Source organism: Ambystoma mexicanum, chromosome 10 (assembly GCF_040938575.1).
Source record: "Ambystoma mexicanum isolate Mex_15411 chromosome 10, UKY_AmexF1_1, whole genome shotgun sequence".
In the NCBI taxonomy this organism is placed as follows: domain Eukaryota; kingdom Metazoa; phylum Chordata; class Amphibia; order Caudata; family Ambystomatidae; genus Ambystoma; species Ambystoma mexicanum.
In genome coordinates, this window is record NC_090932.1 from 1,683,912,743 (window position 1) to 1,683,938,910 (window position 26,168).

At 49.8% G+C, this 26,168-nt stretch overlaps 1 protein-coding gene across 1 annotated transcript in view; it reads left to right on the plus strand.

The window, feature by feature from the left end:
- The window catches only part of TMEM132B (transmembrane protein 132B), a 2,267,570-nt gene that overhangs the window by 727,967 nt on the left and 1,513,435 nt on the right, over window positions 1–26,168 (plus strand). The window lies entirely within an intron of this gene.

Below are 26,168 nucleotides of genomic sequence, written 5' to 3' on the forward strand. Positions count from 1 at the left end.
AATCTGGGTGAATAGAAGAACCTAGCCTGGGGACTGAATCTGGGCGAATAGAAGAACCTAACCTTGGGACTGAATCTGAGTGAATAGAAGAACCTAGCCTGGGTGCTGAATATGAGTGAATAGAAGAACCTAGCCTGGGCGCTGAATCTGGGCGAATAGAAGAACCTAGCCTGGGCATTGAATCTGGGCGAATAGAAGAACCTAACCTTGGGACTGAATCTGAGTGAATAGAAGAACCTAGCCTGGGCACTGAAACTGGGCAAATAGAAGAACCTAGGCTGGGCACTGAATCTGGGCGAATAGAAGAACCTAGCCTGGGCACTGAATCTGGGCAAATAGAAGAACCTAACCTGGGCACTGAATCTGGTCGAATAGAAGAACCTAGCCTGGGCACTGAATCTGAGCGAATAGAATAACCTAGCCTGGGCACTGAATCTGGGCGAATAGAAGAACCTAGGCCGGGCACTGAATCTGGGCGAATAGAAGAACCTAGCCTGGGCACTGAATCTGGGCGAATAGAAGAACCTAACCTGGGCACTGAATCTGGGTGAATAGAAGAACCTAGCCTGGGCACTGAATCTGGGCGAATAGAAGAACCCAGCCTGAGCACTGAATCTGAGCGAATAGATGCACCTAGCCTGGGGACTAAATCTGGGCGAATAGAAGAACCTAGCCTGGGCAGTGAATCTGAGCGAATAGAAGCACCTAGCCTGGGGACTGAATCTGGGCGAATAGAAGAACCTAGCCTGGGCACTGAATCTAAGTGAATAGAAGAACCTAGCCTGGGGACTGAATATGAGTGAACAGAAGAACCTAGCCTGGGCACTGAATCTGGGCAAATAGAAGAACCTAGCCTGGGCACTGAATCTCGGTGAATAGAAGAACCTAGCCTGGGCACTTAATCTGGTTAAATAGAAGAACCTGGCCTGGGGACTGAATATGGGCAAATAGAAGAACCTAGCCTGGGTACTGAATCTGGGCGAATAGAATAACCTAGCCTGGACGTTGAATCTGGGTGAATAGAAGAACCTAGCCTGGGCACTGAATCTGGGTAAATAGAAGAACCTAGGCCGGGCACAGAATCTGGGCGAATAGAAGAATCTAGCCTGGGGACTGAATCTGGGCGAATAGAAGAACCTAGCCTGGGCACTGCATCTGGGCAAATAGAAGAACCTAGCCTGGGCACTGAATCTGAGTGAATAGAAGAACCTAGCCTGGGCACTGAATCTGGGCAAATAGAAGAACCTAGCTTGGGAACTGAATCTGAGTGAATAGAAGAACCTAGCCTGGGCACTGAATCTGGGCGAATAGAAGAACCTATCCTGGGGACTGAATCTTGGCAAATAGAAGAACCTAGCCTGGGCACTGAATGTTAGTGAATAGAAGAACCTAGTATGCGGACTGAATCTGGGCGAATAGTAGAAACTAGCCTGGGCACTGAATCTGGGCGAATAGAAGAACCTATCCTGGGGACTGAATCTTGGAAAATAGAAGAACCTTGCCTGGGCACTGAATCTGAGTGAATAGAAGAACCTATCCTGGGGACTGAATCTTGGCAAATAGAACAACCTAGCCTGGGCACTGAATCTGAGTGAATAAAAGAACCTAGCATGGGGACTGAATCTGAGCGAATAGAAGCACCTAGCCTGGGGACAGAATCTGGGCGAATAGAAGAATCTAGCCTGGGGACTGAATCTGGGCGAATAGAAGAACCTAGCCTGGGCACTGCATCTGGGCAAATAGAAGAACCTAGCCTGGGCACTGAATCTGAGTGAATAGAAGAACCTAGCCTGGGCACTGAATCTGGGCAAATAGAAGAACCTAGCTTGGGAACTGAATCTGAGTGAATAGAAGAACCTAGCCTGGGCACTGAATCTGGGCGAATAGAAGAACCTATCCTGGGGACTGAATCTTGGCAAATAGAAGAACCTAGCCTGGGCACTGAATGTTAGTGAATAGAAGAACCTAGTATGCGGACTGAATCTGGGCGAATAGTAGAAACTAGCCTGGGCACTGAATCTGGGCGAATAGAAGAACCTATCCTGGGGACTGAATCTTGGAAAATAGAAGAACCTTGCCTGGGCACTGAATCTGAGTGAATAGAAGAACCTATCCTGGGGACTGAATCTTGGCAAATAGAACAACCTAGCCTGGGCACTGAATCTGAGTGAATAAAAGAACCTAGCATGGGGACTGAATCTGAGCGAATAGAAGCACCTAGCCTGGGGACTGAATCTGGGTGAATAGAAGAACCTAGCCTGGGCGGTGAATCTGAGGTAATAGAAGCACCTAGCCTGGGGACTGAATCTGGGCGAATAGAAGAACCTAGCCTGGGCACTGAATCTGAGTGAATAGAAGAACCTAGCCTGGGCACTGAATCTGGGCAAATAGAAGAACCTAGCTTGGGCACTGAATCTGAGTGAATAGAAGAACCTTGCCTTGGCACTCAATCTATGCGAATAGAAGAACCTAGCCTGGGCGTTGAATCTGGGCGAATAGAAGAACCTAGCCTGGGCACTGAAACCGTGCAAATAGAAGAACCTAGGCTGGGCACTGAATCTGGGCGAATAGAAGAACCTAGCCTGGGCACTGAATCTGAGCGAATAGAAGAACCTAACCTGGGCACTGAATCTGGTCGAATAGAAGAACCTAGCCTGGGCACTGAATCTGAGCGAATAGAAGCACCTAGCCTGGGCAATGAATCTGGGCGAATAGGAGAACCTAACATGGGCACTGAATCTGGTCGAATAGAAGAACCTAGCCTGGGCACTGAATCTGAGCGAATAGAAGAACCTAGCCTGGGCACTGAATCTGGGCGAATAGAAGAACCTAGGCCAGGCACTGAATCTGGGCGAATAGAAGAATCTAGCCTGGGCACTGAATCTGGGCGAATAGAAGAACCTAACCTGGGCACTGAATCTGGGTGAATAGAAGAACCTAGCCTGGGCACTGAGTCTGGGCGAATAGAAGAACCTAGCCTGAGCACTGAATCTGAGCGAATAGATGCACCTAGCCTCGGGACTAAATCTGGGCGAATAGAAGAACCTATCCTGGGCAGTGAATCTGAACGAATAGAAGCACCTAGCCTGGGGAATGAATCTGGGCGAATAGAAGAACCTAGCCTGGGCACTGAATCTGAGTGAATAGAAGAACCTAGCCTGGGGACTGAATATGAGTGAACAGAAGAACCTAGCCTGGGCACTGAATCTGGGCAAATAGAAGAACCTAGCCTGTGTACTGAATCTGGGCAAATAGAAGAACCTGGCCTGGGGACTGAATCTGGGCAAATAGAAGAACCTAACCTGGGCGCTGAATCTGGGCGAATAGAAGAACCTAGCCTGGGTGCTGAATCTGGGCGTATATAAGAACCTGGCCTGGGGACTGAATCTGGGCAAATAGAAGAACCTGGCCTGGGGACTGAATCTGGGCAAATAGAAGAACCTAGCCTGGGCGCTGAATCTGGGCGTATAGAAGAACCTGGCATGGTGACTGAATCTGGGCAAATAGAAGAACCTAGCCTGGGCGCTGAATCTGGGCAAATAGAAGAACCTAGCCTGGGCACTGAATCTGAGCGAATAGAAGAACCTAACCTGGGCACTGAATCTGGGCAAATAGAAGAACCTAGCCTGGGCACTGAATCTGAGCGAATAGAAGAACCTAACCTGGGCACTGAATCTGGGCGAATAGAAGAACCTAGCCTGGGCGCTGAATCTTGGCGAATAGAAGAACCTGGCCTGGGCTCTGAATCTAAGTGAAAAGAAGAACCTAGCCTGGGCACTGAATCTGGGCGAACAGAAGAACCTAGCCTGGGCACTGAATCTGGGTGAATAGAAGAACCTAGCCTTGGCACTGAATCTAGGCGAATAGAAGAACCTAGCCTGGGCACTGAATCTGGGTGAATAGAAGAACCTAGCCTGGGCACTGAATCTGGGCGAATAGAAGAACCTAGTCTGGGCACTGCATCTGGGCGAATAGACAAACCTAGCCTGGGGACTGAATCTGAGTGAATAGAAGAACCTAGCCTAGCCACTGAATCTGGGCGAATAGAGGAACCTGGCCTGGGGACTGAATCTGGGTGAATAGAAGAACCTAGCCTTGGCATTGAATCAGGGTGAATATAAGAACCTAGCCTTGGCACTGAATCTGGGCGAATAGAAGAACCTAGCCTTGGCACTGAATCTGGGCGAATAGAAGAATCTAGCCTGGGCACTGAATCTGGGCAAATAGAAGAACCTAGCCTGGGCACTGAATCTGGGCGAATAGAAGAACCTAGCCTTGGCACTGAATCGGATCAAATAGAAGAATCTAGCCTGGGCACTGAATCTGGGCGAATAGAAGAACCTAGCCTGGGGACTGAATCTGGGCGAATAGAAGAACCTAGCCTTGGCACTAAATCTGGGCGAATAGAAGAACCTAGCCTGGGCACTGAATCTGGGCGAATAGAAGAACCTAGCATTGGCACTAAATATGGGCGAATGGAAGAACCTAGCCTGGGCGCTGAATCTGGGTGAATAGAAGAACCTAGCCTGGCGACTGAATATGGGCGAATGGAAGAACCTAGCCTGGGTGCTGAATCTGGGTGTATAGAAGAACCTGGCCTGGGGACTGAATCTTGGCGAATAGAAGAACCTAGCCTGGGTGCTGAATCTGGGTGTATGTGGTCTGAAGAATCTAGAAGAACCTGGCCTTTGGACTGAATCTTGGCAAATAGAAGAACCTGGCCTGGGGACTGAATCTTGGTGAATAGAAGAACCTAGCCTGGGCGCTGAATCTGGGCGTATAGAAGAACCTAGCCTGGGTGCTGAATCTGGGTGAATAGAAGAACCTAGCCTGGGCGCTGAATCTGGCCGAATAGAAGAACCTAGCCTAGGCGCTGAATCTGGGTGAATAGAAGAACCTGGCCTGGGCACTGAATCTGAGTGAAAAGAAGAACCTAGCCTGGGCACTGAATCTGGGTGAACAGAAGAACCTAGCCTGGGCACTGAATCTGGGTGAGTAGAAGAACCTAGCCTGGGCACTGAATCTGGGCGAATAGAAGAACCTAGCCTGGGCACTGAATCTGGGTGAAAAGAAGAACCTAGCCTGGGCACTGAATCTGGGCGAATAGAAGAACCTAGCCTGGCACTGAATCTGGGTGAATAGAAGAACCTAGCCTGGGCACTGCATCTGGGCGAATAGAAGAACCTATCTTGGGGACTGAATCTGAGTGAATAGAAGAACCTAGCCTGGGGACTGAAGCTGGGCGAATAGAAGAACCTAGCCTGGGCACTGAATCTGGGCAAATAGAAGAACCTGGCCTGGGCACTGAATCTGAATGAATAGCAGAACCTGGCCTGGGCACTGAATCTGAGTGAATAGAAGAACCTAGCCTGGGCACTGAATCTGAGTGAATAGAAGAACCTAGCCTGAGCACTGAATCTGGGCGAATAGAAGAACCTAGCCTGGACATTGAATCTGAATGAATAGCAGAACCTAGCCTGGGCACTGAATCTGAGTGCATAGAAGAACCTAGCCTGGGCACTGAATCTGGGCGAATAGAAGAACCTGGCCTGGGCACTGAATCTGAATGAAGAGCAGAACCTAGCCTGGGGACTGAATCTGAGTGAACAGAAGAACCCAGCCTGGGCACTGAATCTGAGTGAATAGAAGAACCTAGCCTGGGCACTGAATCTGGGCGAATAGAAGAACCTAACCTGGACACTGAATCTGGGCGAATAGAAGAACCTGGCTTGGGGACTGAATCTGGGCGAATAGAATAACCTAGCCTGGGCACTGTATCTGGGCGAATAGAAGAACCTGGCCTGGGCACTGAATCTGGGTGAATAGAAGAACCTGGCCTGGGCACTGAATCTGGGTGAATAGAAGAACCTGGCCTGGGCACTGAATCTGGGCGAATAGAAGAGCCTGGCCTGGGCACTGAATCTGGGCGAATAGAAGAACGTAGCCTGGGCACTGAATCTGGGCGAATAGAAGAACCTGGCCTGGGGACTGAATCTGGGCGAATAGAATAACCTAGCCTGGGCACTGAATCTGGGCGAATAGAAGAACCTAGCCTGGGCACTGAATCTGGGCGAATAGAATAACCTAGCCTGGGCACTGAATCTGGGTGAATAGAAGAACCTAGCCTGGGTGCTGAATCTGGGCGAATAGAAGTATGTAGCCTGGGCACTGAATCTGGGTGAATAGAAGAACCTGGCCTGGGCACTGAATCTGGGTGAATAGAAGAACCTGGCCTGGGCACTGAATCTGGGTGAATAGAAGAACCTGGCCTGGACAATGAATCTGAATGAAGAGCAGCACCTAGCCTGGGCACTGAATCTGAGTGAATAGAAGAACCTAGCCTGGGCACTGAATCTGAGTGAATAGAAGAACCTGGCCTGGGGACTGAATCTGGGCGTATAGAAGAACCTGGCCTGGGCACTGAATCTGAATGAATAGCAGAACCTAGCCTGGGCACTGAATCTGAGTGAATAGAAGAACCTGACCTGGGCACTGAATCTGAGCGAATAGAAGAACCTAGCCTGGGGACTGAAGCTGGGCGAATAGAAGAACCTAGCCTGGGCACTGAATCTGGGCAAATAGAAGAACCTGGCCTGGGCACTGAATCTGAATGAATAGCAGAACCTGGCCTGGGCACTGAATCTGAGTGCATAGAAGAACCTAGCCTGGGCACTGAATCTGAGTGAATAGAAGAACCTGACCTGGGCACTGAATCTGAGCGAATAGAAGAACCTAGCCTGGGCACTGAATCTGAGTGAATAGAAGAACCTAGCCTGAGCACTGAATCTGGGCGAATAGAAGAACCTAGCCTGGACATTGAATCTGAATGAATAGCAGAACCTAGCCTGGGCACTGAATCTGAGTGCATAGAAGAACCTAGCCTGGGCACTGAATCTGGGCGAATAGAAGAACCTGGCCTGGGCACTGAATCTGAATGAAGAGCAGAACCTAGCCTAGGGACTGAATCTGAGTGAACAGAAGAACCCAGCCTGGTCAGTGAATCTTGGCGAATAGAAGAACCTAGCCTGGGCACTGAATCTGAGTGAATAGAAGAACCTAGCCTGGGCACTGAATCTGGGCAAATAGAAGAACCTAGCCTGGGCACTGAATCTGAGTGAATAGAAGAACCTATCCTGGGCACTGAATCTGGGCGAATAGAAGAACCTAGCCTGGGCACTGAATCTGAGTGAATAGAAGAACCTAGCCAGGGGACTGAATCAGGGCGAATAGAAGAACCTAGCCTTGGGCACTGAATCTGGGCGAATAGAAGAACATAGTCTGGGCACTGAATCGGGGCGAATAGAAGCACCTAGCCTGGGTACTGAATCTGGGCGAATAGAAGAACCTAGCCTTGGCACTGAATCTGAGTGAATAAAAGAACCTAGCCTGGGCACTGAATTTGGGCGAATAGAAGAACCTAGTCTGGGCACTGAATGTGGGTGAATAGAAGAACCTAGCCTGGGCACTGAATCTGGGCAAATAGAAGAACCTAGCCTTGGCACTGAATCTGGGCGAATAGAAGAACCTAGTCTGGGCACTGAATCTGGGCGAATAGAAGCACCTAGCCTGGGGACTGAATCTGGGTGAATAGAAGAACCTAGCCTGGGCACTGAATCTGAGTGAATAGAATAACCTAGCCTGGGCACTGAATCTGGGCGAATAGAACAACCTAGTCTGGGCACTGAATGTGGGTGAATAGAAGAACCTAGCATGGGCACTGAATCTGGGTGAACAGAAGAACCTAGCCTGGGTACTGAATCTGGGTGAATAGAAGAACCTAGCCTGGGGACTGAATCTGGGCGAATAGAAGAACCTAACCTTGGGACTGAATCTGAGTGAATAGAAGAACCTAGCCTGGGTGCTGAATATGAGTGAATAGAAGAACCTAGCCTGGGCGCTGAATCTGGGCGAATAGAAGAACCTAGCCTGGGCATTGAATCTGGGCGAATAGAAGAACCTAACCTTGGGACTGAATCTGAGTGAATAGAAGAACCTAGCCTGGGCACTGAAACTGGGCAAATAGAAGAACCTAGGCTGGGCACTGAATCTGGGCGAATAGAAGAACCTAGCCTGGGCACTGAATCTGGGCAAATAGAAGAACCTAACCTGGGCACTGAATCTGGTCGAATAGAAGAACCTAGCCTGGGCACTGAATCTGAGCGAATAGAATAACCTAGCCTGGGCACTGAATCTGGGCGAATAGAAGAACCTAGGCCGGGCACTGAATCTGGGCGAATAGAAGAACCTAGCCTGGGCACTGAATCTGGGCGAATAGAAGAACCTAACCTGGGCACTGAATCTGGGTGAATAGAAGAACCTAGCCTGGGCACTGAATCTGGGCGAATAGAAGAACCCAGCCTGAGCACTGAATCTGAGCGAATAGATGCACCTAGCCTGGGGACTAAATCTGGGCGAATAGAAGAACCTAGCCTGGGCAGTGAATCTGAGCGAATAGAAGCACCTAGCCTGGGGACTGAATCTGGGCGAATAGAAGAACCTAGCCTGGGCACTGAATCTGAGTGAATAGAAGAACCTAGCCTGGGGACTGAATATGAGTGAACAGAAGAACCTAGCCTGGGCACTGAATCTGGGCAAATAGAAGAACCTAGCCTGGGCACTGAATCTCGGTGAATAGAAGAACCTAGCCTGGGCACTTAATCTGGTTAAATAGAAGAACCTGGCCTGGGGACTGAATATGGGCAAATAGAAGAACCTAGCCTGGGTACTGAATCTGGGCGAATAGAATAACCTAGCCTGGACGTTGAATCTGGGTGAATAGAAGAACCTAGCCTGGGCACTGAATCTGGGTAAATAGAAGAACCTAGGCCGGGCACAGAATCTGGGCGAATAGAAGAATCTAGCCTGGGGACTGAATCTGGGCGAATAGAAGAACCTAGCCTGGGCACTGCATCTGGGCAAATAGAAGAACCTAGCCTGGGCACTGAATCTGAGTGAATAGAAGAACCTAGCCTGGGCACTGAATCTGGGCAAATAGAAGAACCTAGCTTGGGAACTGAATCTGAGTGAATAGAAGAACCTAGCCTGGGCACTGAATCTGGGCGAATAGAAGAACCTATCCTGGGGACTGAATCTTGTCAAATAGAAGAACCTAGCCTGGGCACTGAATGTTAGTGAATAGAAGAACCTAGTATGCGGACTGAATCTGGGCGAATAGTAGAAACTAGCCTGGGCACTGAATCTGGGCGAATAGAAGAACCTATCCTGGGGACTGAATCTTGGAAAATAGAAGAACCTTGCCTGGGCACTGAATCTGAGTGAATAGAAGAACCTATCCTGGGGACTGAATCTTGGCAAATAGAACAACCTAGCCTGGGCACTGAATCTGAGTGAATAAAAGAACCTAGCATGGGGACTGAATCTGAGCGAATAGAAGCACCTAGCCTGGGGACAGAATCTGGGCGAATAGAAGAATCTAGCCTGGGGACTGAATCTGGGCGAATAGAAGAACCTAGCCTGGGCACTGCATCTGGGCAAATAGAAGAACCTAGCCTGGGCACTGAATCTGAGTGAATAGAAGAACCTAGCCTGGGCACTGAATCTGGGCAAATAGAAGAACCTAGCTTGGGAACTGAATCTGAGTGAATAGAAGAACCTAGCCTGGGCACTGAATCTGGGCGAATAGAAGAACCTATCCTGGGGACTGAATCTTGGCAAATAGAAGAACCTAGCCTGGGCACTGAATGTTAGTGAATAGAAGAACCTAGTATGCGGACTGAATCTGGGCGAATAGTAGAAACTAGCCTGGGCACTGAATCTGGGCGAATAGAAGAACCTATCCTGGGGACTGAATCTTGGAAAATAGAAGAACCTTGCCTGGGCACTGAATCTGAGTGAATAGAAGAACCTATCCTGGGGACTGAATCTTGGCAAATAGAACAACCTAGCCTGGGCACTGAATCTGAGTGAATAAAAGAACCTAGCATGGGGACTGAATCTGAGCGAATAGAAGCACCTAGCCTGGGGACTGAATCTGGGTGAATAGAAGAACCTAGCCTGGGCGGTGAATCTGAGGTAATAGAAGCACCTAGCCTGGGGACTGAATCTGGGCGAATAGAAGAACCTAGCCTGGGCACTGAATCTGAGTGAATAGAAGAACCTAGCCTGGGCACTGAATCTGGGCAAATAGAAGAACCTAGCTTGGGCACTGAATCTGAGTGAATAGAAGAACCTTGCCTTGGCACTCAATCTATGCGAATAGAAGAACCTAGCCTGGGCGTTGAATCTGGGCGAATAGAAGAACCTAGCCTGGGCACTGAAACCGTGCAAATAGAAGAACCTAGGCTGGGCACTGAATCTGGGCGAATAGAAGAACCTAGCCTGGGCACTGAATCTGAGCGAATAGAAGAACCTAACCTGGGCACTGAATCTGGTCGAATAGAAGAACCTAGCCTGGGCACTGAATCTGAGCGAATAGAAGCACCTAGCCTGGGCAATGAATCTGGGCGAATAGGAGAACCTAACCTGGGCACTGAATCTGGTCGAATAGAAGAACCTAGCCTGGGCACTGAATCTGAGCGAATAGAAGAACCTAGCCTGGGCACTGAATCTGGGCGAATAGAAGAACCTAGGCCAGGCACTGAATCTGGGCGAATAGAAGAATCTAGCCTGGGCACTGAATCTGGGCGAATAGAAGAACCTAACCTGGGCACTGAATCTGGGTGAATAGAAGAACCTAGCCTGGGCACTGAGTCTGGGCGAATAGAAGAACCTAGCCTGAGCACTGAATCTGAGCGAATAGATGCACCTAGCCTCGGGACTAAATCTGGGCGAATAGAAGAACCTATCCTGGGCAGTGAATCTGAACGAATAGAAGCACCTAGCCTGGGGAATGAATCTGGGCGAATAGAAGAACCTAGCCTGGGCACTGAATCTGAGTGAATAGAAGAACCTAGCCTGGGGACTGAATATGAGTGAACAGAAGAACCTAGCCTGGGCACTGCATCTGGGCAAATAGAAGAACCTAGCCTGTGTACTGAATCTGGGCAAATAGAAGAACCTGGCCTGGGGACTGAATCTGGGCAAATAGAAGAACCTAACCTGGGCGCTGAATCTGGGCGAATAGAAGAACCTAGCCTGGGTGCTGAATCTGGGCGTATATAAGAACCTGGCCTGGGGACTGAATCTGGGCAAATAGAAGAACCTGGCCTGGGGACTGAATCTGGGCAAATAGAAGAACCTAGCCTGGGCGCTGAATCTGGGCGTATAGAAGAACCTGGCATGGTGACTGAATCTGGGCAAATAGAAGAACCTAGCCTGGGCGCTGAATCTGGGCAAATAGAAGAACCTAGCCTGGGCACTGAATCTGAGCGAATAGAAGAACCTAACCTGGGCACTGAATCTGGGCAAATAGAAGAACCTAGCCTGGGCACTGAATCTGAGCGAATAGAAGAACCTAACCTGGGCACTGAATCTGGGCGAATAGAAGAACCTAGCCTGGGCGCTGAATCTGGGCGAATAGAAGAACCTGGCCTGGGCTCTGAATCTAAGTGAAAAGAAGAACCTAGCCTGGGCACTGAATCTGGGCGAACAGAAGAACCTAGCCTGGGCACTGAATCTGGGTGAATAGAAGAACCTAGCCTTGGCACTGAATCTAGGCGAATAGAAGAACCTAGCCTGGGCACTGAATCTGGGTGAATAGAAGAACCTAGCCTGGGCACTGAATCTGGGCGAATAGAAGAACCTAGTCTGGGCACTGCATCTGGGCGAATAGACAAACCTAGCCTGGGGACTGAATCTGAGTGAATAGAAGAACCTAGCCTAGCCACTGAATCTGGGCGAATAGAGGAACCTGGCCTGGGGACTGAATCTGGGTGAATAGAAGAACCTAGCCTTGGCATTGAATCAGGGTGAATATAAGAACCTAGCCTTGGCACTGAATCTGGGCGAATAGAAGAACCTAGCCTTGGCACTGAATCTGGGCGAATAGAAGAATCTAGCCTGGGCACTGAATCTGGGCAAATAGAAGAACCTAGCCTGGGCACTGAATCTGGGCGAATAGAAGAACCTAGCCTTGGCACTGAATCGGATCAAATAGAAGAATCTAGCCTGGGCACTGAATCTGGGCGAATAGAAGAACCTAGCCTGGGGACTGAATCTGGGCGAATAGAAGAACCTAGCCTTGGCACTAAATCTGGGCGAATAGAAGAACCTAGCCTGGGCACTGAATCTGGGCGAATAGAAGAACCTAGCATTGGCACTAAATATGGGCGAATGGAAGAACCTAGCCTGGGCGCTGAATCTGGGTGAATAGAAGAACCTAGCCTGGCGACTGAATATGGGCGAATGGAAGAACCTAGCCTGGGTGCTGAATCTGGGTGTATAGAAGAACCTGGCCTGGGGACTGAATCTTGGCGAATAGAAGAACCTAGCCTGGGTGCTGAATCTGGGTGTATGTGGTCTGAAGAATCTAGAAGAACCTGGCCTGGGGACTGAATCTTGGCAAATAGAAGAACCTGGCCTGGGGACTGAATCTTGGTGAATAGAAGAACCTAGCCTGGGCGCTGAATCTGGGCGTATAGAAGAACCTAGCCTGGGTGCTGAATCTGGGTGAATAGAAGAACCTAGCCTGGGCGCTGAATCTGGCCGAATAGAAGAACCTAGCCTAGGCGCTGAATCTGGGTGAATAGAAGAACCTGGCCTGGGCACTGAATCTGAGTGAAAAGAAGAACCTAGCCTGGGCACTGAATCTGGGTGAACAGAAGAACCTAGCCTGGGCACTGAATCTGGGTGAGTAGAAGAACCTAGCCTGGGCACTGAATCTGGGCGAATAGAAGAACCTAGCCTGGGCACTGAATCTGGGTGAAAAGAAGAACCTAGCCTGGGCACTGAATCTGGGCGAATAGAAGAACCTAGCCTGGCACTGAATCTGGGTGAATAGAAGAACCTAGCCTGGGCACTGCATCTGGGCGAATAGAAGAACCTATCTTGGGGACTGAATCTGAGTGAATAGAAGAACCTAGCCTGGGCACTGAATCTGTGTGAATAGAAGAACCTAGCCTGGGCACTGAATCTGGGTAAATAGAACAACCTAGCCTTGGCACTGAATCTGGGCGAATAGAAGAACCTAGCCTGCGGACTGAATCTGAGTGAATAGAAAAACCTAGCCTGGGCACTGAATCTGGGTGAATAGAAGAACCTAGCCAGCGGACTGAATCTGAGTGAATAGAAGAACCTAGCCTTGGCACTGAATCTGGGCGAATAGAAGAACCTAGCCTGGGGGATTAATCTGAGTGAATAGAAGAACCTGGCCTGGGCACTGAATCTGAATGAATAGCACAACATAGCCTTGGCACTGAATCTGGGCAAATGGAAGAACCTAGCCTTGGCACTGAATCTGGGTGAATAGAAGAACCTAGCCTGGGCACTGAATCTGGGCGAATAGCAGAACCTAGCCTGGGGACTGAATCTGAGCGAATAGAAGAACCTAGCCTGGGCACTGGATCTGGGCGAATAGAAGAACCTAGCCTGGGCACTGAATCTTGGTGAATAGAAGAACCTAGCCTGGGGACTGAATCTGGCCGAATAGAAGAACCTAGCCTGGGCGCTGAATCTGGGCGGATAGAAGAACCTAACCTGGGAGCTGAATCTGGGCGAATAGAAGATCCTAGGCTGGGCACTGAATCTAGGCGAATAGAAGAATCTAGCCTGGGCACTGAATCTGGGCGAATAGAAGAACCTAGCCTGGGGTCTGAATCTGAGTGAATAGAAGAACCTAGCTTGGGCACTGAATCTGAGCGAATAGAAGAACCTAGCCTTGGCACTAAATCTGGGCGAATAGAAGAACCTAGCCTTCGCACTGAATCTGGGCGAATAGAAGAACCTAGCCTGGGGACTGAATATGGGCGAATGGAAGAACCTAGCCTGGGCGCTGAATCTGGGTGTATAGAAGAACCTGGCATGGTGACTGAATCTGGGCAAATAGAAGAACCTAGCCTGGGCGCTGAATCTGGGCGTATAGAAGAACCTGGACTGGGGACTGAATCTTAGCGAATAGAAGAACCTAGCCTGGGCGCTGAATCTGGGCGTATAGAAGAACCTGGCCTGGGGACTGAATCTTGGCGAATAGAAGAACCTAGCCTGGGTGCTGAATCTGGGTGTATGTGGTCTGAAGAATCTAGAAGAACCTGGCCTGGGGACTGAATCTTGGCAAATAGAAGAACCTGGCCTGGGGACTGAATCTTGGTGAATAGAAGAACCTAGCCTGGGCGCTGAATCTGGGTGAATAGAAGAACCTAGCCTGGGCGCTGAATCTGGCCGAATAGAAGAACCTAGCCTGGGCGCTGAATCTCGGTGAATAGAAGAACCTGGCCTGGGCACTGAATCTGAGTGAAAAGAAGAACCTAGCCTGGGCACTGAATCTGGGTGAACAGAAGAACCTAGCCTGGGCACTGAATCTGGGTGAGTAGAAGAACCTAGCCTGGGCACTGAATCTGGGCGAATAGAAGAACCTAGCCTGGGCACTGAATCTGGGTGAAAAGAAGAACCTAGCCTGGGCACTGAATCTGGGCGAATAGAAGAACCTAGCCTGGCACTGAATCTGGGTGAATAGAAGAACCTAGCCTGGGCACTGCATCTGGGCGAATAGAAGAACCTATCTTGGGGACTGAATCTGAGTGAATAGAAGAACCTAGCCTGGGCACTGAATCTGTGTGAATAGAAGAACCTAGCCTGGGCACTGAATCTGGGTAAATAGAACAACCTAGCCTTGGCACTGAATCTGGGCGAATAGAAGAACCTAGCCTGCGGACTGAATCTGAGTGAATAGAACAACCTAGCCTGGGCACTGAATCTGGGTGAATAGAAGAACCTAGCCAGCGGACTGAATCTGAGTGAATAGAAGAACCTAGCCTTGGCACTGAATCTGGGCGAATAGAAGAACCTAGCCTGGGGAATTAATCTGAGTGAATAGAAGAACCTGGCCTGGGCACTGAATCTGAATGAATAGCACAACCTAGCCTTGGCACTGAATCTGGGAAAATGGAAGAACCTAGCCTTGGCACTGAATCTGGGTGAATAGAAGAACCTAGCCTGGGCACTGAATCTGGGCGAATAGCAGAACCTAGCCTGGGGACTGAATCTGAGCGAATAGAAGAACCTAGCCTGGGCACTGAATCTGAGCGAATAGAAGAACCTAGCCTTGGCACTGGGTCTGGGCGAATAGAAGAACCTAGCCTGGGCACTGAATCTTGGTGAATAGAAGAACCTAGCCTGGGGACTGAATCTGGCCGAATAGAAGAACCTAGCCTGGGCGCTGAATCTGGGCGAATAGAAGAACCTAACCTGGGCGCTGAATCTGGGCGAATAGAAGATCCTAGGCTGGGCACTGAATCTAGGCGAATAGAAGAATCTAGCCTGGGCACTGAATCTGGGCGAAAAGAAGAACCTAGCCTGGGGTCTGAATCTGAGTGAATAGAAGAACCTGGCCTGGGCACTGAATCTGAGCGAATAGAAGAACCTAGCCTTGGCACTAAATCTGGGTGAATAGAAGAACCTAGCCTTCGCACTGAATCTGGGCGAATAGAAGAACCTAGCCTGGGGACTGAATATGGGCGAATGGAAGAACCTAGCCTGGGCGCTGAATCTGGGTGTATAGAAGAACCTGGCATGGGGACTGAATCTGGGCAAATAGAAGAACCTAGCCTGGGCGCTGAATCTGGGCGTATAGAAGAACCTGGACTGGGGACTGAATCTTAGCAAATAGAAGAACCTAAGCTGGGCGCTGAATCTGGGTGTATAGAAGAACCTGGCCTGGGGACTGAATCTGGGCAAATAGAAGAACCTAGCCTGGGTGCTGAATCTGGGCGTATAGAAGAACCTGTCCTGGGGACTGAATCTTGGCGAATAGAAGAACCTGGCCTGGGCACTGAATCTGGGCGTATAAAAGAACCTGGCCTGGGGACTGAATCTTGGCGAATAGAACAACCTAGCCTGGGCGCTGAATCTGGGCGTATAGAAGAACCTGGCCTGGGGACTGAATCTGGGCAAAGAGAAGAACCTAGCCTGGGTACTGAATCTGGGTGAATAGAAGAACCTAGCCTGGGGACTGAATCTGGGCGAATAGAAGAACCTAACCTTGGGACTGAATCTGAGTGAATAGAAGAACCTAGCCTGGGTGCTGAATATGAGTGAATAGAAGAACCTAGCCTGGGCGCTGAATCTGGGCGAATAGAAGAACCTAGCCTGGGCATTGAATCTGGGCGAATAGAAGAACCTAACCTTGGGACTGAATCTGAGTGAATAGAAGAACCTAGCCTGGGCACTGAAACTGGGCAAATAGAAGAACCTAGGCTGGGCACTGAATCTGGGCGAATAGAAGAACCTAGCCTGGGCACTGAATCTGGGCAAATAGAAGAACCTAACCTGGGCACTGAATCTGGTCGAATAGAAGAACCTAGCCTGGGCACTGAATCTGAGCGAATAGAATAACCTAGCCTGGGCACTGAATCTGGGCGAATAGAAGAACCTAGGCCGGGCACTGAATCTGGGCGAATAGAAGAACCTAGCCTGGGCACTGAATCTGGGCGAATAGAAGAACCTAACCTGGGCACTGAATCTGGGTGAATAGAAGAACCTAGCCTGGGCACTGAATCTGGGCGAATAGAAGAACCCAGCCTGAGCACTGAATCTGAGCGAATAGATGCACCTAGCCTGGGGACTAAATCTGGGCGAATAGAAGAACCTAGCCTGGGCAGTGAATCTGAGCGAATAGAAGCACCTAGCCTGGGGACTGAATCTGGGCGAATAGAAGAACCTAGCCTGGGCACTGAATCTGAGTGAATAGAAGAACCTAGCCTGGGGACTGAATATGAGTGAACAGAAGAACCTAGCCTGGGCACTGAATCTGGGCAAATAGAAGAACCTAGCCTGGGCACTGAATCTCGGTGAATAGAAGAACCTAGCCTGGGCACTTAATCTGGTTAAATAGAAGAACCTGGCCTGGGGACTGAATATGGGCAAATAGAAGAACCTAGCCTGGGTACTGAATCTGGGCGAATAGAATAACCTAGCCTGGACGTTGAATCTGGGTGAATAGAAGAACCTAGCCTGGGCACTGAATCTGGGTAAATAGAAGAACCTAGGCCGGGCACAGAATCTGGGCGAATAGAAGAATCTAGCCTGGGGACTGAATCTGGGCGAATAGAAGAACCTAGCCTGGGCACTGCATCTGGGCAAATAGAAGAACCTAGCCTGGGCACTGAATCTGAGTGAATAGAAGAACCTAGCCTGGGCACTGAATCTGGGCAAATAGAAGAACCTAGCTTGGGAACTGAATCTGAGTGAATAGAAGAACCTAGCCTGGGCACTGAATCTGGGCGAATAGAAGAACCTATCCTGGGGACTGAATCTTGGCAAATAGAAGAACCTAGCCTGGGCACTGAATGTTAGTGAATAGAAGAACCTAGTATGCGGACTGAATCTGGGCGAATAGTAGAAACTAGCCTGGGCACTGAATCTGGGCGAATAGAAGAACCTATCCTGGGGACTGAATCTTGGAAAATAGAAGAACCTTGCCTGGGCACTGAATCTGAGTGAATAGAAGAACCTATCCTGGGGACTGAATCTTGGCAAATAGAACAACCTAGCCTGGGCACTGAATCTGAGTGAATAAAAGAACCTAGCATGGGGACTGAATCTGAGCGAATAGAAGCACCTAGCCTGGGGACAGAATCTGGGGGAATAGAAGAATCTAGCCTGGGGACTGAATCTGGGCGAATAGAAGAACCTAGCCTGGGCACTGCATCTGGGCAAATAGAAGAACCTAGCCTGGGCACTGAATCTGAGTGAATAGAAGAACCTAGCCTGGGCACTGAATCTGGGCAAATAGAAGAACCTAGCTTGGGAACTGAATCTGAGTGAATAGAAGAACCTAGCCTGGGCACTGAATCTGGGCGAATAGAAGAACCTATCCTGGGGACTGAATCTTGGCAAATAGAAGAACCTAGCCTGGGCACTGAATGTTAGTGAATAGAAGAACCTAGTATGCGGACTGAATCTGGGCGAATAGTAGAAACTAGCCTGGGCACTGAATCTGGGCGAATAGAAGAACCTATCCTGGGGAATGAATCTTGGAAAATAGAAGAACCTTGCCTGGGCACTGAATCTGAGTGAATAGAAGAACCTATCCTGGGGACTGAATCTTGGCAAATAGAACAACCTAGCCTGGGCACTGAATCTGAGTGAATAAAAGAACCTAGCATGGGGACTGAATCTGAGCGAATAGAAGCACCTAGCCTGGGGACTGAATCTGGGTGAATAGAAGAACCTAGCCTGGGCGGTGAATCTGAGGTAATAGAAGCACCTAGCCTGGGGACTGAATCTGGGCGAATAGAAGAACCTAGCCTGGGCACTGAATCTGAGTGAATAGAAGAACCTAGCCTGGGCACTGAATCTGGGCAAATAGAAGAACCTAGCTTGGGCACTGAATCTGAGTGAATAGAAGAACCTTGCCTTGGCACTCAATCTATGCGAATAGAAGAACCTAGCCTGGGCGTTGAATCTGGGCGAATAGAAGAACCTAGCCTGGGCACTGAAACCGTGCAAATAGAAGAACCTAGGCTGGGCACTGAATCTGGGCGAATAGAAGAACCTAGCCTGGGCACTGAATCTGAGCGAATAGAAGAACCTAACCTGGGCACTGAATCTGGTCGAATAGAAGAACCTAGCCTGGGCACTGAATCTGAGCGAATAGAAGCACCTAGCCTGGGCAATGAATCTGGGCGAATAGGAGAACCTAACCTGGGCACTGAATCTGGTCGAATAGAAGAACCTAGCCTGGGCACTGAATCTGAGCGAATAGAAGAACCTAGCCTGGGCACTGAATCTGGGCGAATAGAAGAACCTAGGCCAGGCACTGAATCTGGGCGAATAGAAGAATCTAGCCTGGGCACTGAATCTGGGCGAATAGAAGAACCTAACCTGGGCACTGAATCTGGGTGAATAGAAGAACCTAGCCTGGGCACTGAGTCTGGGCGAATAGAAGAACCTAGCCTGAGCACTGAATCTGAGCGAATAGATGCACCTAGCCTCGGGACTAAATCTGGGCGAATAGAAGAACCTATCCTGGGCAGTGAATCTGAACGAATAGAAGCACCTAGCCTGGGGAATGAATCTGGGCGAATAGAAGAACCTAGCCTGGGCACTGAATCTGAGTGAATAGAAGAACCTAGCCTGGGGACTGAATATGAGTGAACAGAAGAACCTAGCCTGGGCACTGCATCTGGGCAAATAGAAGAACCTAGCCTGTGTACTGAATCTGGGCAAATAGAAGAACCTGGCCTGGGGACTGAATCTGGGCAAATAGAAGAACCTAACCTGGGCGCTGAATCTGGGCGAATAGAAGAACCTAGCCTGGGTGCTGAATCTGGGCGTATATAAGAACCTGGCCTGGGGACTGAATCTGGGCAAATAGAAGAACCTGGCCTGGGGACTGAATCTGGGCAAATAGAAGAACCTAGCCTGGGCGCTGAATCTGGGCGTATAGAAGAACCTGGCATGGTGACTGAATCTGGGCAAATAGAAGAACCTAGCCTGGGCGCTGAATCTGGGCAAATAGAAGAACCTAGCCTGGGCACTGAATCTGAGCGAATAGAAGAACCTAACCTGGGCACTGAATCTGGGCAAATAGAAGAACCTAGCCTGGGCACTGAATCTGAGCGAATAGAAGAACCTAACCTGGGCACTGAATCTGGGCGAATAGAAGAACCTAGCCTGGGCGCTGAATCTGGGCGAATAGAAGAACCTGGCCTGGGCTCTGAATCTAAGTGAAAAGAAGAACCTAGCCTGGGCACTGAATCTGGGCGAACAGAAGAACCTAGCCTGGGCACTGAATCTGGGTGAATAGAAGAACCTAGCCTTGGCACTGAATCTAGGCGAATAGAAGAACCTAGCCTGGGCACTGAATCTGGGTGAATAGAAGAACCTAGCCTGGGCACTGAATCTGGGCGAATAGAAGAACCTAGTCTGGGCACTGCATCTGGGCGAATAGACAAACCTAGCCTGGGGACTGAATCTGAGTGAATAGAAGAACCTAGCCTAGCCACTGAATCTGGGCGAATAGAGGAACCTGGCCTGGGGACTGAATCTGGGTGAATAGAAGAACCTAGCCTTGGCATTGAATCAGGGTGAATATAAGAACCTAGCCTTGGCACTGAATCTGGGCGAATAGAAGAACCTAGCCTTGGCACTGAATCTGGGCGAATAGAAGAATCTAGCCTGGGCACTGAATCTGGGCAAATAGAAGAACCTAGCCTGGGCACTGAATCTGGGCGAATAGAAGAACCTAGCCTTGGCACTGAATCGGATCAAATAGAAGAATCTAGCCTGGGCACTGAATCTGGGCGAATAGAAGAACCTAGCCTGGGGACTGAATCTGGGCGAATAGAAGAACCTAGCCTTGGCACTAAATCTGGGCGAATAGAAGAACCTAGCCTGGGCACTGAATCTGGGCGAATAGAAGAACCTAGCATTGGCACTAAATATGGGCGAATGGAAGAACCTAGCCTGGGCGCTGAATCTGGGTGAATAGAAGAACCTAGCCTGGCGACTGAATATGGGCGAATGGAAGAACCTAGCCTGGGTGCTGAATCTGGGTGTATAGAAGAACCTGGCCTGGGGACTGAATCTGGGCAAATAGAAGAACCTAGCCTGGGCGCTGAATCTGGGCATATAGAAGAACCTGGCCTGGGGACTGAATCTTGGCGAATAGAAGAACCTAGCCTGGGTGCTGAATCTGGGTGTATGTGGTCTGAAGAATCTAGAAGAACCTGGCCTGGGGACTGAATCTTGGCAAATAGAAGAACCTGGCCTGGGGACTGAATCTTGGTGAATAGAAGAACCTAGCCTGGGCGCTGAATCTGGGCGTATAGAAGAACCTAGCCTGGGTGCTGAATCTGGGTGAATAGAAGAACCTAGCCTGGGCGCTGAATCTGGCCGAATAGAAGAACCTAGCCTAGGCGCTGAATCTGGGTGAATAGAAGAACCTGGCCTGGGCACTGAATCTGAGTGAAAAGAAGAACCTAGCCTGGGCACTGAATCTGGGTGAACAGAAGAACCTAGCCTGGGCACTGAATCTGGGTGAGTAGAAGAACCTAGCCTGGGCACTGAATCTGGGCGAATAGAAGAACCTAGCCTGGGCACTGAATCTGGGTGAAAAGAAGAACCTAGCCTGGGCACTGAATCTGGGCGAATAGAAGAACCTAGCCTGGCACTGAATCTGGGTGAATAGAAGAACCTAGCCTGGGCACTGCATCTGGGCGAATAGAAGAACCTATCTTGGGGACTGAATCTGAGTGAATAGAAGAACCTAGCCTGGGCACTGAATCTGTGTGAATAGAAGAACCTAGCCTGGGCACTGAATCTGGGTAAATAGAACAACCTAGCCTTGGCACTGAATCTGGGCGAATAGAAGAACCTAGCCTGCGGACTGAATCTGAGTGAATAGAAAAACCTAGCCTGGGCACTGAATCTGGGTGAATAGAAGAACCTAGCCAGCGGACTGAATCTGAGTGAATAGAAGAACCTAGCCTTGGCACTGAATCTGGGCGAATAGAAGAACCTAGCCTGGGGAATTAATCTGAGTGAATAGAAGAACCTGGCCTGGGCACTGAATCTGAATGAATAGCACAACATAGCCTTGGCACTGAATCTGGGCAAATGGAAGAACCTAGCCTTGGCACTGAATCTGGGTGAATAGAAGAACCTAGCCTGGGCACTGAATCTGGGCGAATAGCAGAACCTAGCCTGGGGACTGAATCTGAGCGAATAGAAGAACCTAGCCTGGGCACTGGATCTGGGCGAATAGAAGAACCTAGCCTGGGCACTGAATCTTGGTGAATAGAAGAACCTTGCCTGGGGACTGAATCTGGCCGAATAGAAGAACCTAGCCTGGGCGCTGAATCTGGGCGGATAGAAGAACCTAACCTGGGAGCTGAATCTGGGCGAATAGAAGATCCTAGGCTGGGCACTGAATCTAGGCGAATAGAAGAATCTAGCCTGGGCACTGAATCTGGGCGAATAGAAGAACCTAGCCTGGGGTCTGAATCTGAGTGAATAGAAGAACCTAGCTTGGGCACTGAATCTGAGCGAATAGAAGAACCTAGCCTTGGCACTAAATCTGGGCGAATAGAAGAACCTAGCCTTCGCACTGAATCTGGGCGAATAGAAGAACCTAGCCTGGGGACTGAATATGGGCGAATGGAAGAACCTAGCCTGGGCGCTGAATCTGGGTGAATAGAAGAACCTGGCATGGTGACTGAATCTGGGCAAATAGAAGAACCTAGCCTGGGCGCTGAATCTGGGCGTATAGAAGAACCTGGACTGGGGACTGAATCTTAGCGAATAGAAGAACCTAGCCTGGGCGCTGAATCTGGGCGTATAGAAGAACCTGGCCTGGGGACTGAATCTTGGCGAATAGAAGAACCTAGCCTGGGTGCTGAATCTGGGTGTATGTGGTCTGAAGAATCTAGAAGAACCTGGCCTGGGGACTGAATCTTGGCAAATAGAAGAACCTGGCCTGGGGACTGAATCTTGGTGAATAGAAGAACCTAGCCTGGGCGCTGAATCTGGGTGAATAGAAGAACCTAGCCTGGGCGCTGAATCTGGCCGAATAGAAGAACCTAGCCTGGGCGCTGAATCTCGGTGAATAGAAGAACCTGGCCTGGGCACTGAATCTGAGTGAAAAGAAGAACCTAGCCTGGGCACTGAATCTGGGTGAACAGAAGAACCTAGCCTGGGCACTGAATCTGGGTGAGTAGAAGAACCTAGCCTGGGCACTGAATCTGGGCGAATAGAAGAACCTAGCCTGGGCACTGAATCTGGGTGAAAAGAAGAACCTAGCCTGGGCACTGAATCTGGGCGAATAGAAGAACCTAGCCTGGCACTGAATCTGGGTGAATAGAAGAACCTAGCCTGGGCACTGCATCTGGGCGAATAGAAGAACCTATCTTGGGGACTGAATCTGAGTGAATAGAAGAACCTAGCCTGGGCACTGAATCTGTGTGAATAGAAGAACCTAGCCTGGGCACTGAATCTGGGTAAATAGAACAACCTAGCCTTGGCACTGAATCTGGGCGAATAGAAGAACCTAGCCTGAGGACTGAATCTGAGTGAATAGAACAACCTAGCCTGGGCACTGAATCTGGGTGAATAGAAGAACCTAGCCAGCGGACTGAATCTGAGTGAATAGAAGAACCTAGCCTTGGCACTGAATCTGGGCGAATAGAAGAACCTAGCCTGGGGAATTAATCTGAGTGAATAGAAGAACCTGGCCTGGGCACTGAATCTGAATGAATAGCACAACCTAGCCTTGGCACTGAATCTGGGCAAATGGAAGAACCTAGCCTTGGCACTGAATCTGGGTGAATAGAAGAACCTAGCCTGGGCACTGAATCTGGGCGAATAGCAGAACCTAGCCTGGGGACTGAATCTGAGCGAATAGAAGAACCTAGCCTGGGCACTGAATCTGAGCGAATAGAAGAACCTAGCCTTGGCACTGGGTCTGGGCGAATAGAAGAACCTAGCCTGGGCACTGAATCTTGGTGAATAGAAGAACCTAGCCTGGGGACTGAATCTGGCCGAATAGAAGAACCTAGCCTGGGCGCTGAATCTGGGCGAATAGAAGAACCTAACCTGGGCGCTGAATCTGGGCGAATAGAAGATCCTAGGCTGGGCACTGAATCTAGGCGAATAGAAGAATCTAGCCTGGGCACTGAATCTGGGCGAAAAGAAGAACCTAGCCTGGGGTCTGAATCTGAGTGAATAGAAGAACCTGGCCTGGGCACTGAATCTGAGCGAATAGAAGAACCTAGCCTTGGCACTAAATCTGGGTGAATAGAAGAACCTAGCCTTCGCACTGAATCTGGGCGAATAGAAGAACCTAGCCTGGGGACTGAATATGGGCGAATGGAAGAACCTAGCCTGGGCGCTGAATCTGGGTGTATAGAAGAACCTGGCATGGGGACTGAATCTGGGCAAATAGAAGAACCTAGCCTGGGCGCTGAATCTGGGCGTATAGAAGAACCTGGACTGGGGACTGAATCTTAGCAAATAGAAGAACCTAAGCTGGGCGCTGAATCTGGGTGTATAGAAGAACCTGGCCTGGGGACTGAATCTGGGCAAATAGAAGAACCTAGCCTGGGTGCTGAATCTGGGCGTATAGAAGAACCTGTCCTGGGGACTGAATCTTGGCGAATAGAAGAACCTGGCCTGGGCACTGAATCTGGGCGTATAAAAGAACCTGGCCTGGGGACTGAATCTTGGCGAATAGAAGAACCTAGCCTGGGCGCTGAATCTGGGCGTATAGAAGAACCTGGCCTGGGGACTGAATCTGGGCAAAGAGAAGAACCTAGCCTGGGTGCTGAATCTGGGTGAATAGAAGAACCTAGCCTTGGCACTGAATCTGAGTGAAAAGAAGAACCTAGCCTGGGCACTGAATCTGGGTGAACAGAAGAACCTAGCCTGGGCACTGAATCTGGGTGAGTAGAAGAACCTAGCCTGGGCACTGAATCTGGGCGAATAGAAGAACCTAGCCTGGGCACTGAATCTGGGTGAAAAGAAGAACCTAGCCTGGGCGCTGAATCTGGCCGAATAGAAGAACCTAGCCTAGGCGCTGAATCTGGGTGAATAGAAGAACCTGGCCTGGGCACTGAATCTGAGTGAAAAGAAGAACCTAGCCTGGGCACTGAATCTGGGTGAACAGAAGAACCTAGCCTGGGCACTGAATCTGGGTGAGTAGAAGAACCTAGCCTGGGCACTGAATCTGGGCGAATAGAAGAACCTAGCCTGGGCACTGAATCTGGGTGAAAAGAAGAACCTAGCCTGGGCACTGAATCTGGGCGAATAGAAGAACCTAGCCTGGCACTGAATCTGGGTGAATAGAAGAACCTAGCCTGGGCACTGCATCTGGGCGAATAGAAGAACCTAGCCTGGGCGCTGAATCTCGGTGAATAGAAGAACCTGGCCTGGGCACTGAATCTGAGTGAAAAGAAGAACCTAGCCTGGGCACTGAATCTGGGTGAACAGAAGAACCTAGCCTGGGCACTGAATCTGGGTGAGTAGAAGAACCTAGCCTGGGCACTGAATCTGGGCGAATAGAAGAACCTAGCCTGGGCACTGAATCTGGGTGAAAAGAAGAACCTAGCCTGGGCACTGAATCTGGGCGAATAGAAGAACCTAGCCTGGCACTGAATCTGGGTGAATAGAAGAACCTAGCCTGGGCACTGCATCTGGGCGAATAGAAGAACCTATCTTGGGGACTGAATCTGAGTGAATAGAAGAACCTAGCCTGGGCACTGAATCTGTGTGAATAGAAGAACCTAGCCTGGGCACTGAATCTGGGTAAATAGAACAACCTAGCCTTGGCACTGAATCTGGGCGAATAGAAGAACCTAGCCTGCGGACTGAATCTGAGTGAATAGAACAACCTAGCCTGGGCACTGAATCTGGGTGAATAGAAGAACCTAGCCAGCGGACTGAATCTGAGTGAATAGAAGAACCTAGCCTTGGCACTGAATCTGGGCGAATAGAAGAACCTAGCCTGGGGAATTAATCTGAGTGAATAGAAGAACCTGGCCTGGGCACTGAATCTGAATGAATAGCACAACCTAGCCTTGGCACTGAATCTGGGCAAATGGAAGAACCTAGCCTTGGCACTGAATCTGGGTGAATAGAAGAACCTAGCCTGGGCACTGAATCTGGGCGAATAGCAGAACCTAGCCTGGGGACTGAATCTGAGCGAATAGAAGAACCTAGCCTGGGCACTGAATCTGAGCGAATAGAAGAACCTAGCCTTGGCACTGGGTCTGGGCGAATAGAAGAACCTAGCCTGGGCACTGAATCTTGGTGAATAGAAGAACCTAGCCTGGGGACTGAATCTGGCCGAATAGAAGAACCTAGCCTGGGCGCTGAATCTGGGCGAATAGAAGAACCTAACCTGGGCGCTGAATCTGGGCGAATAGAAGATCCTAGGCTGGGCACTGAATCTAGGCGAATAGAAGAATCTAGCCTGGGCACTGAATCTGGGCGAAAAGAAGAACCTAGCCTGGGGTCTGAATCTGAGTGAATAGAAGAACCTGGCCTGGGCACTGAATCTGAGCGAATAGAAGAACCTAGCCTTGGCACTAAATCTGGGTGAATAGAAGAACCTAGCCTTC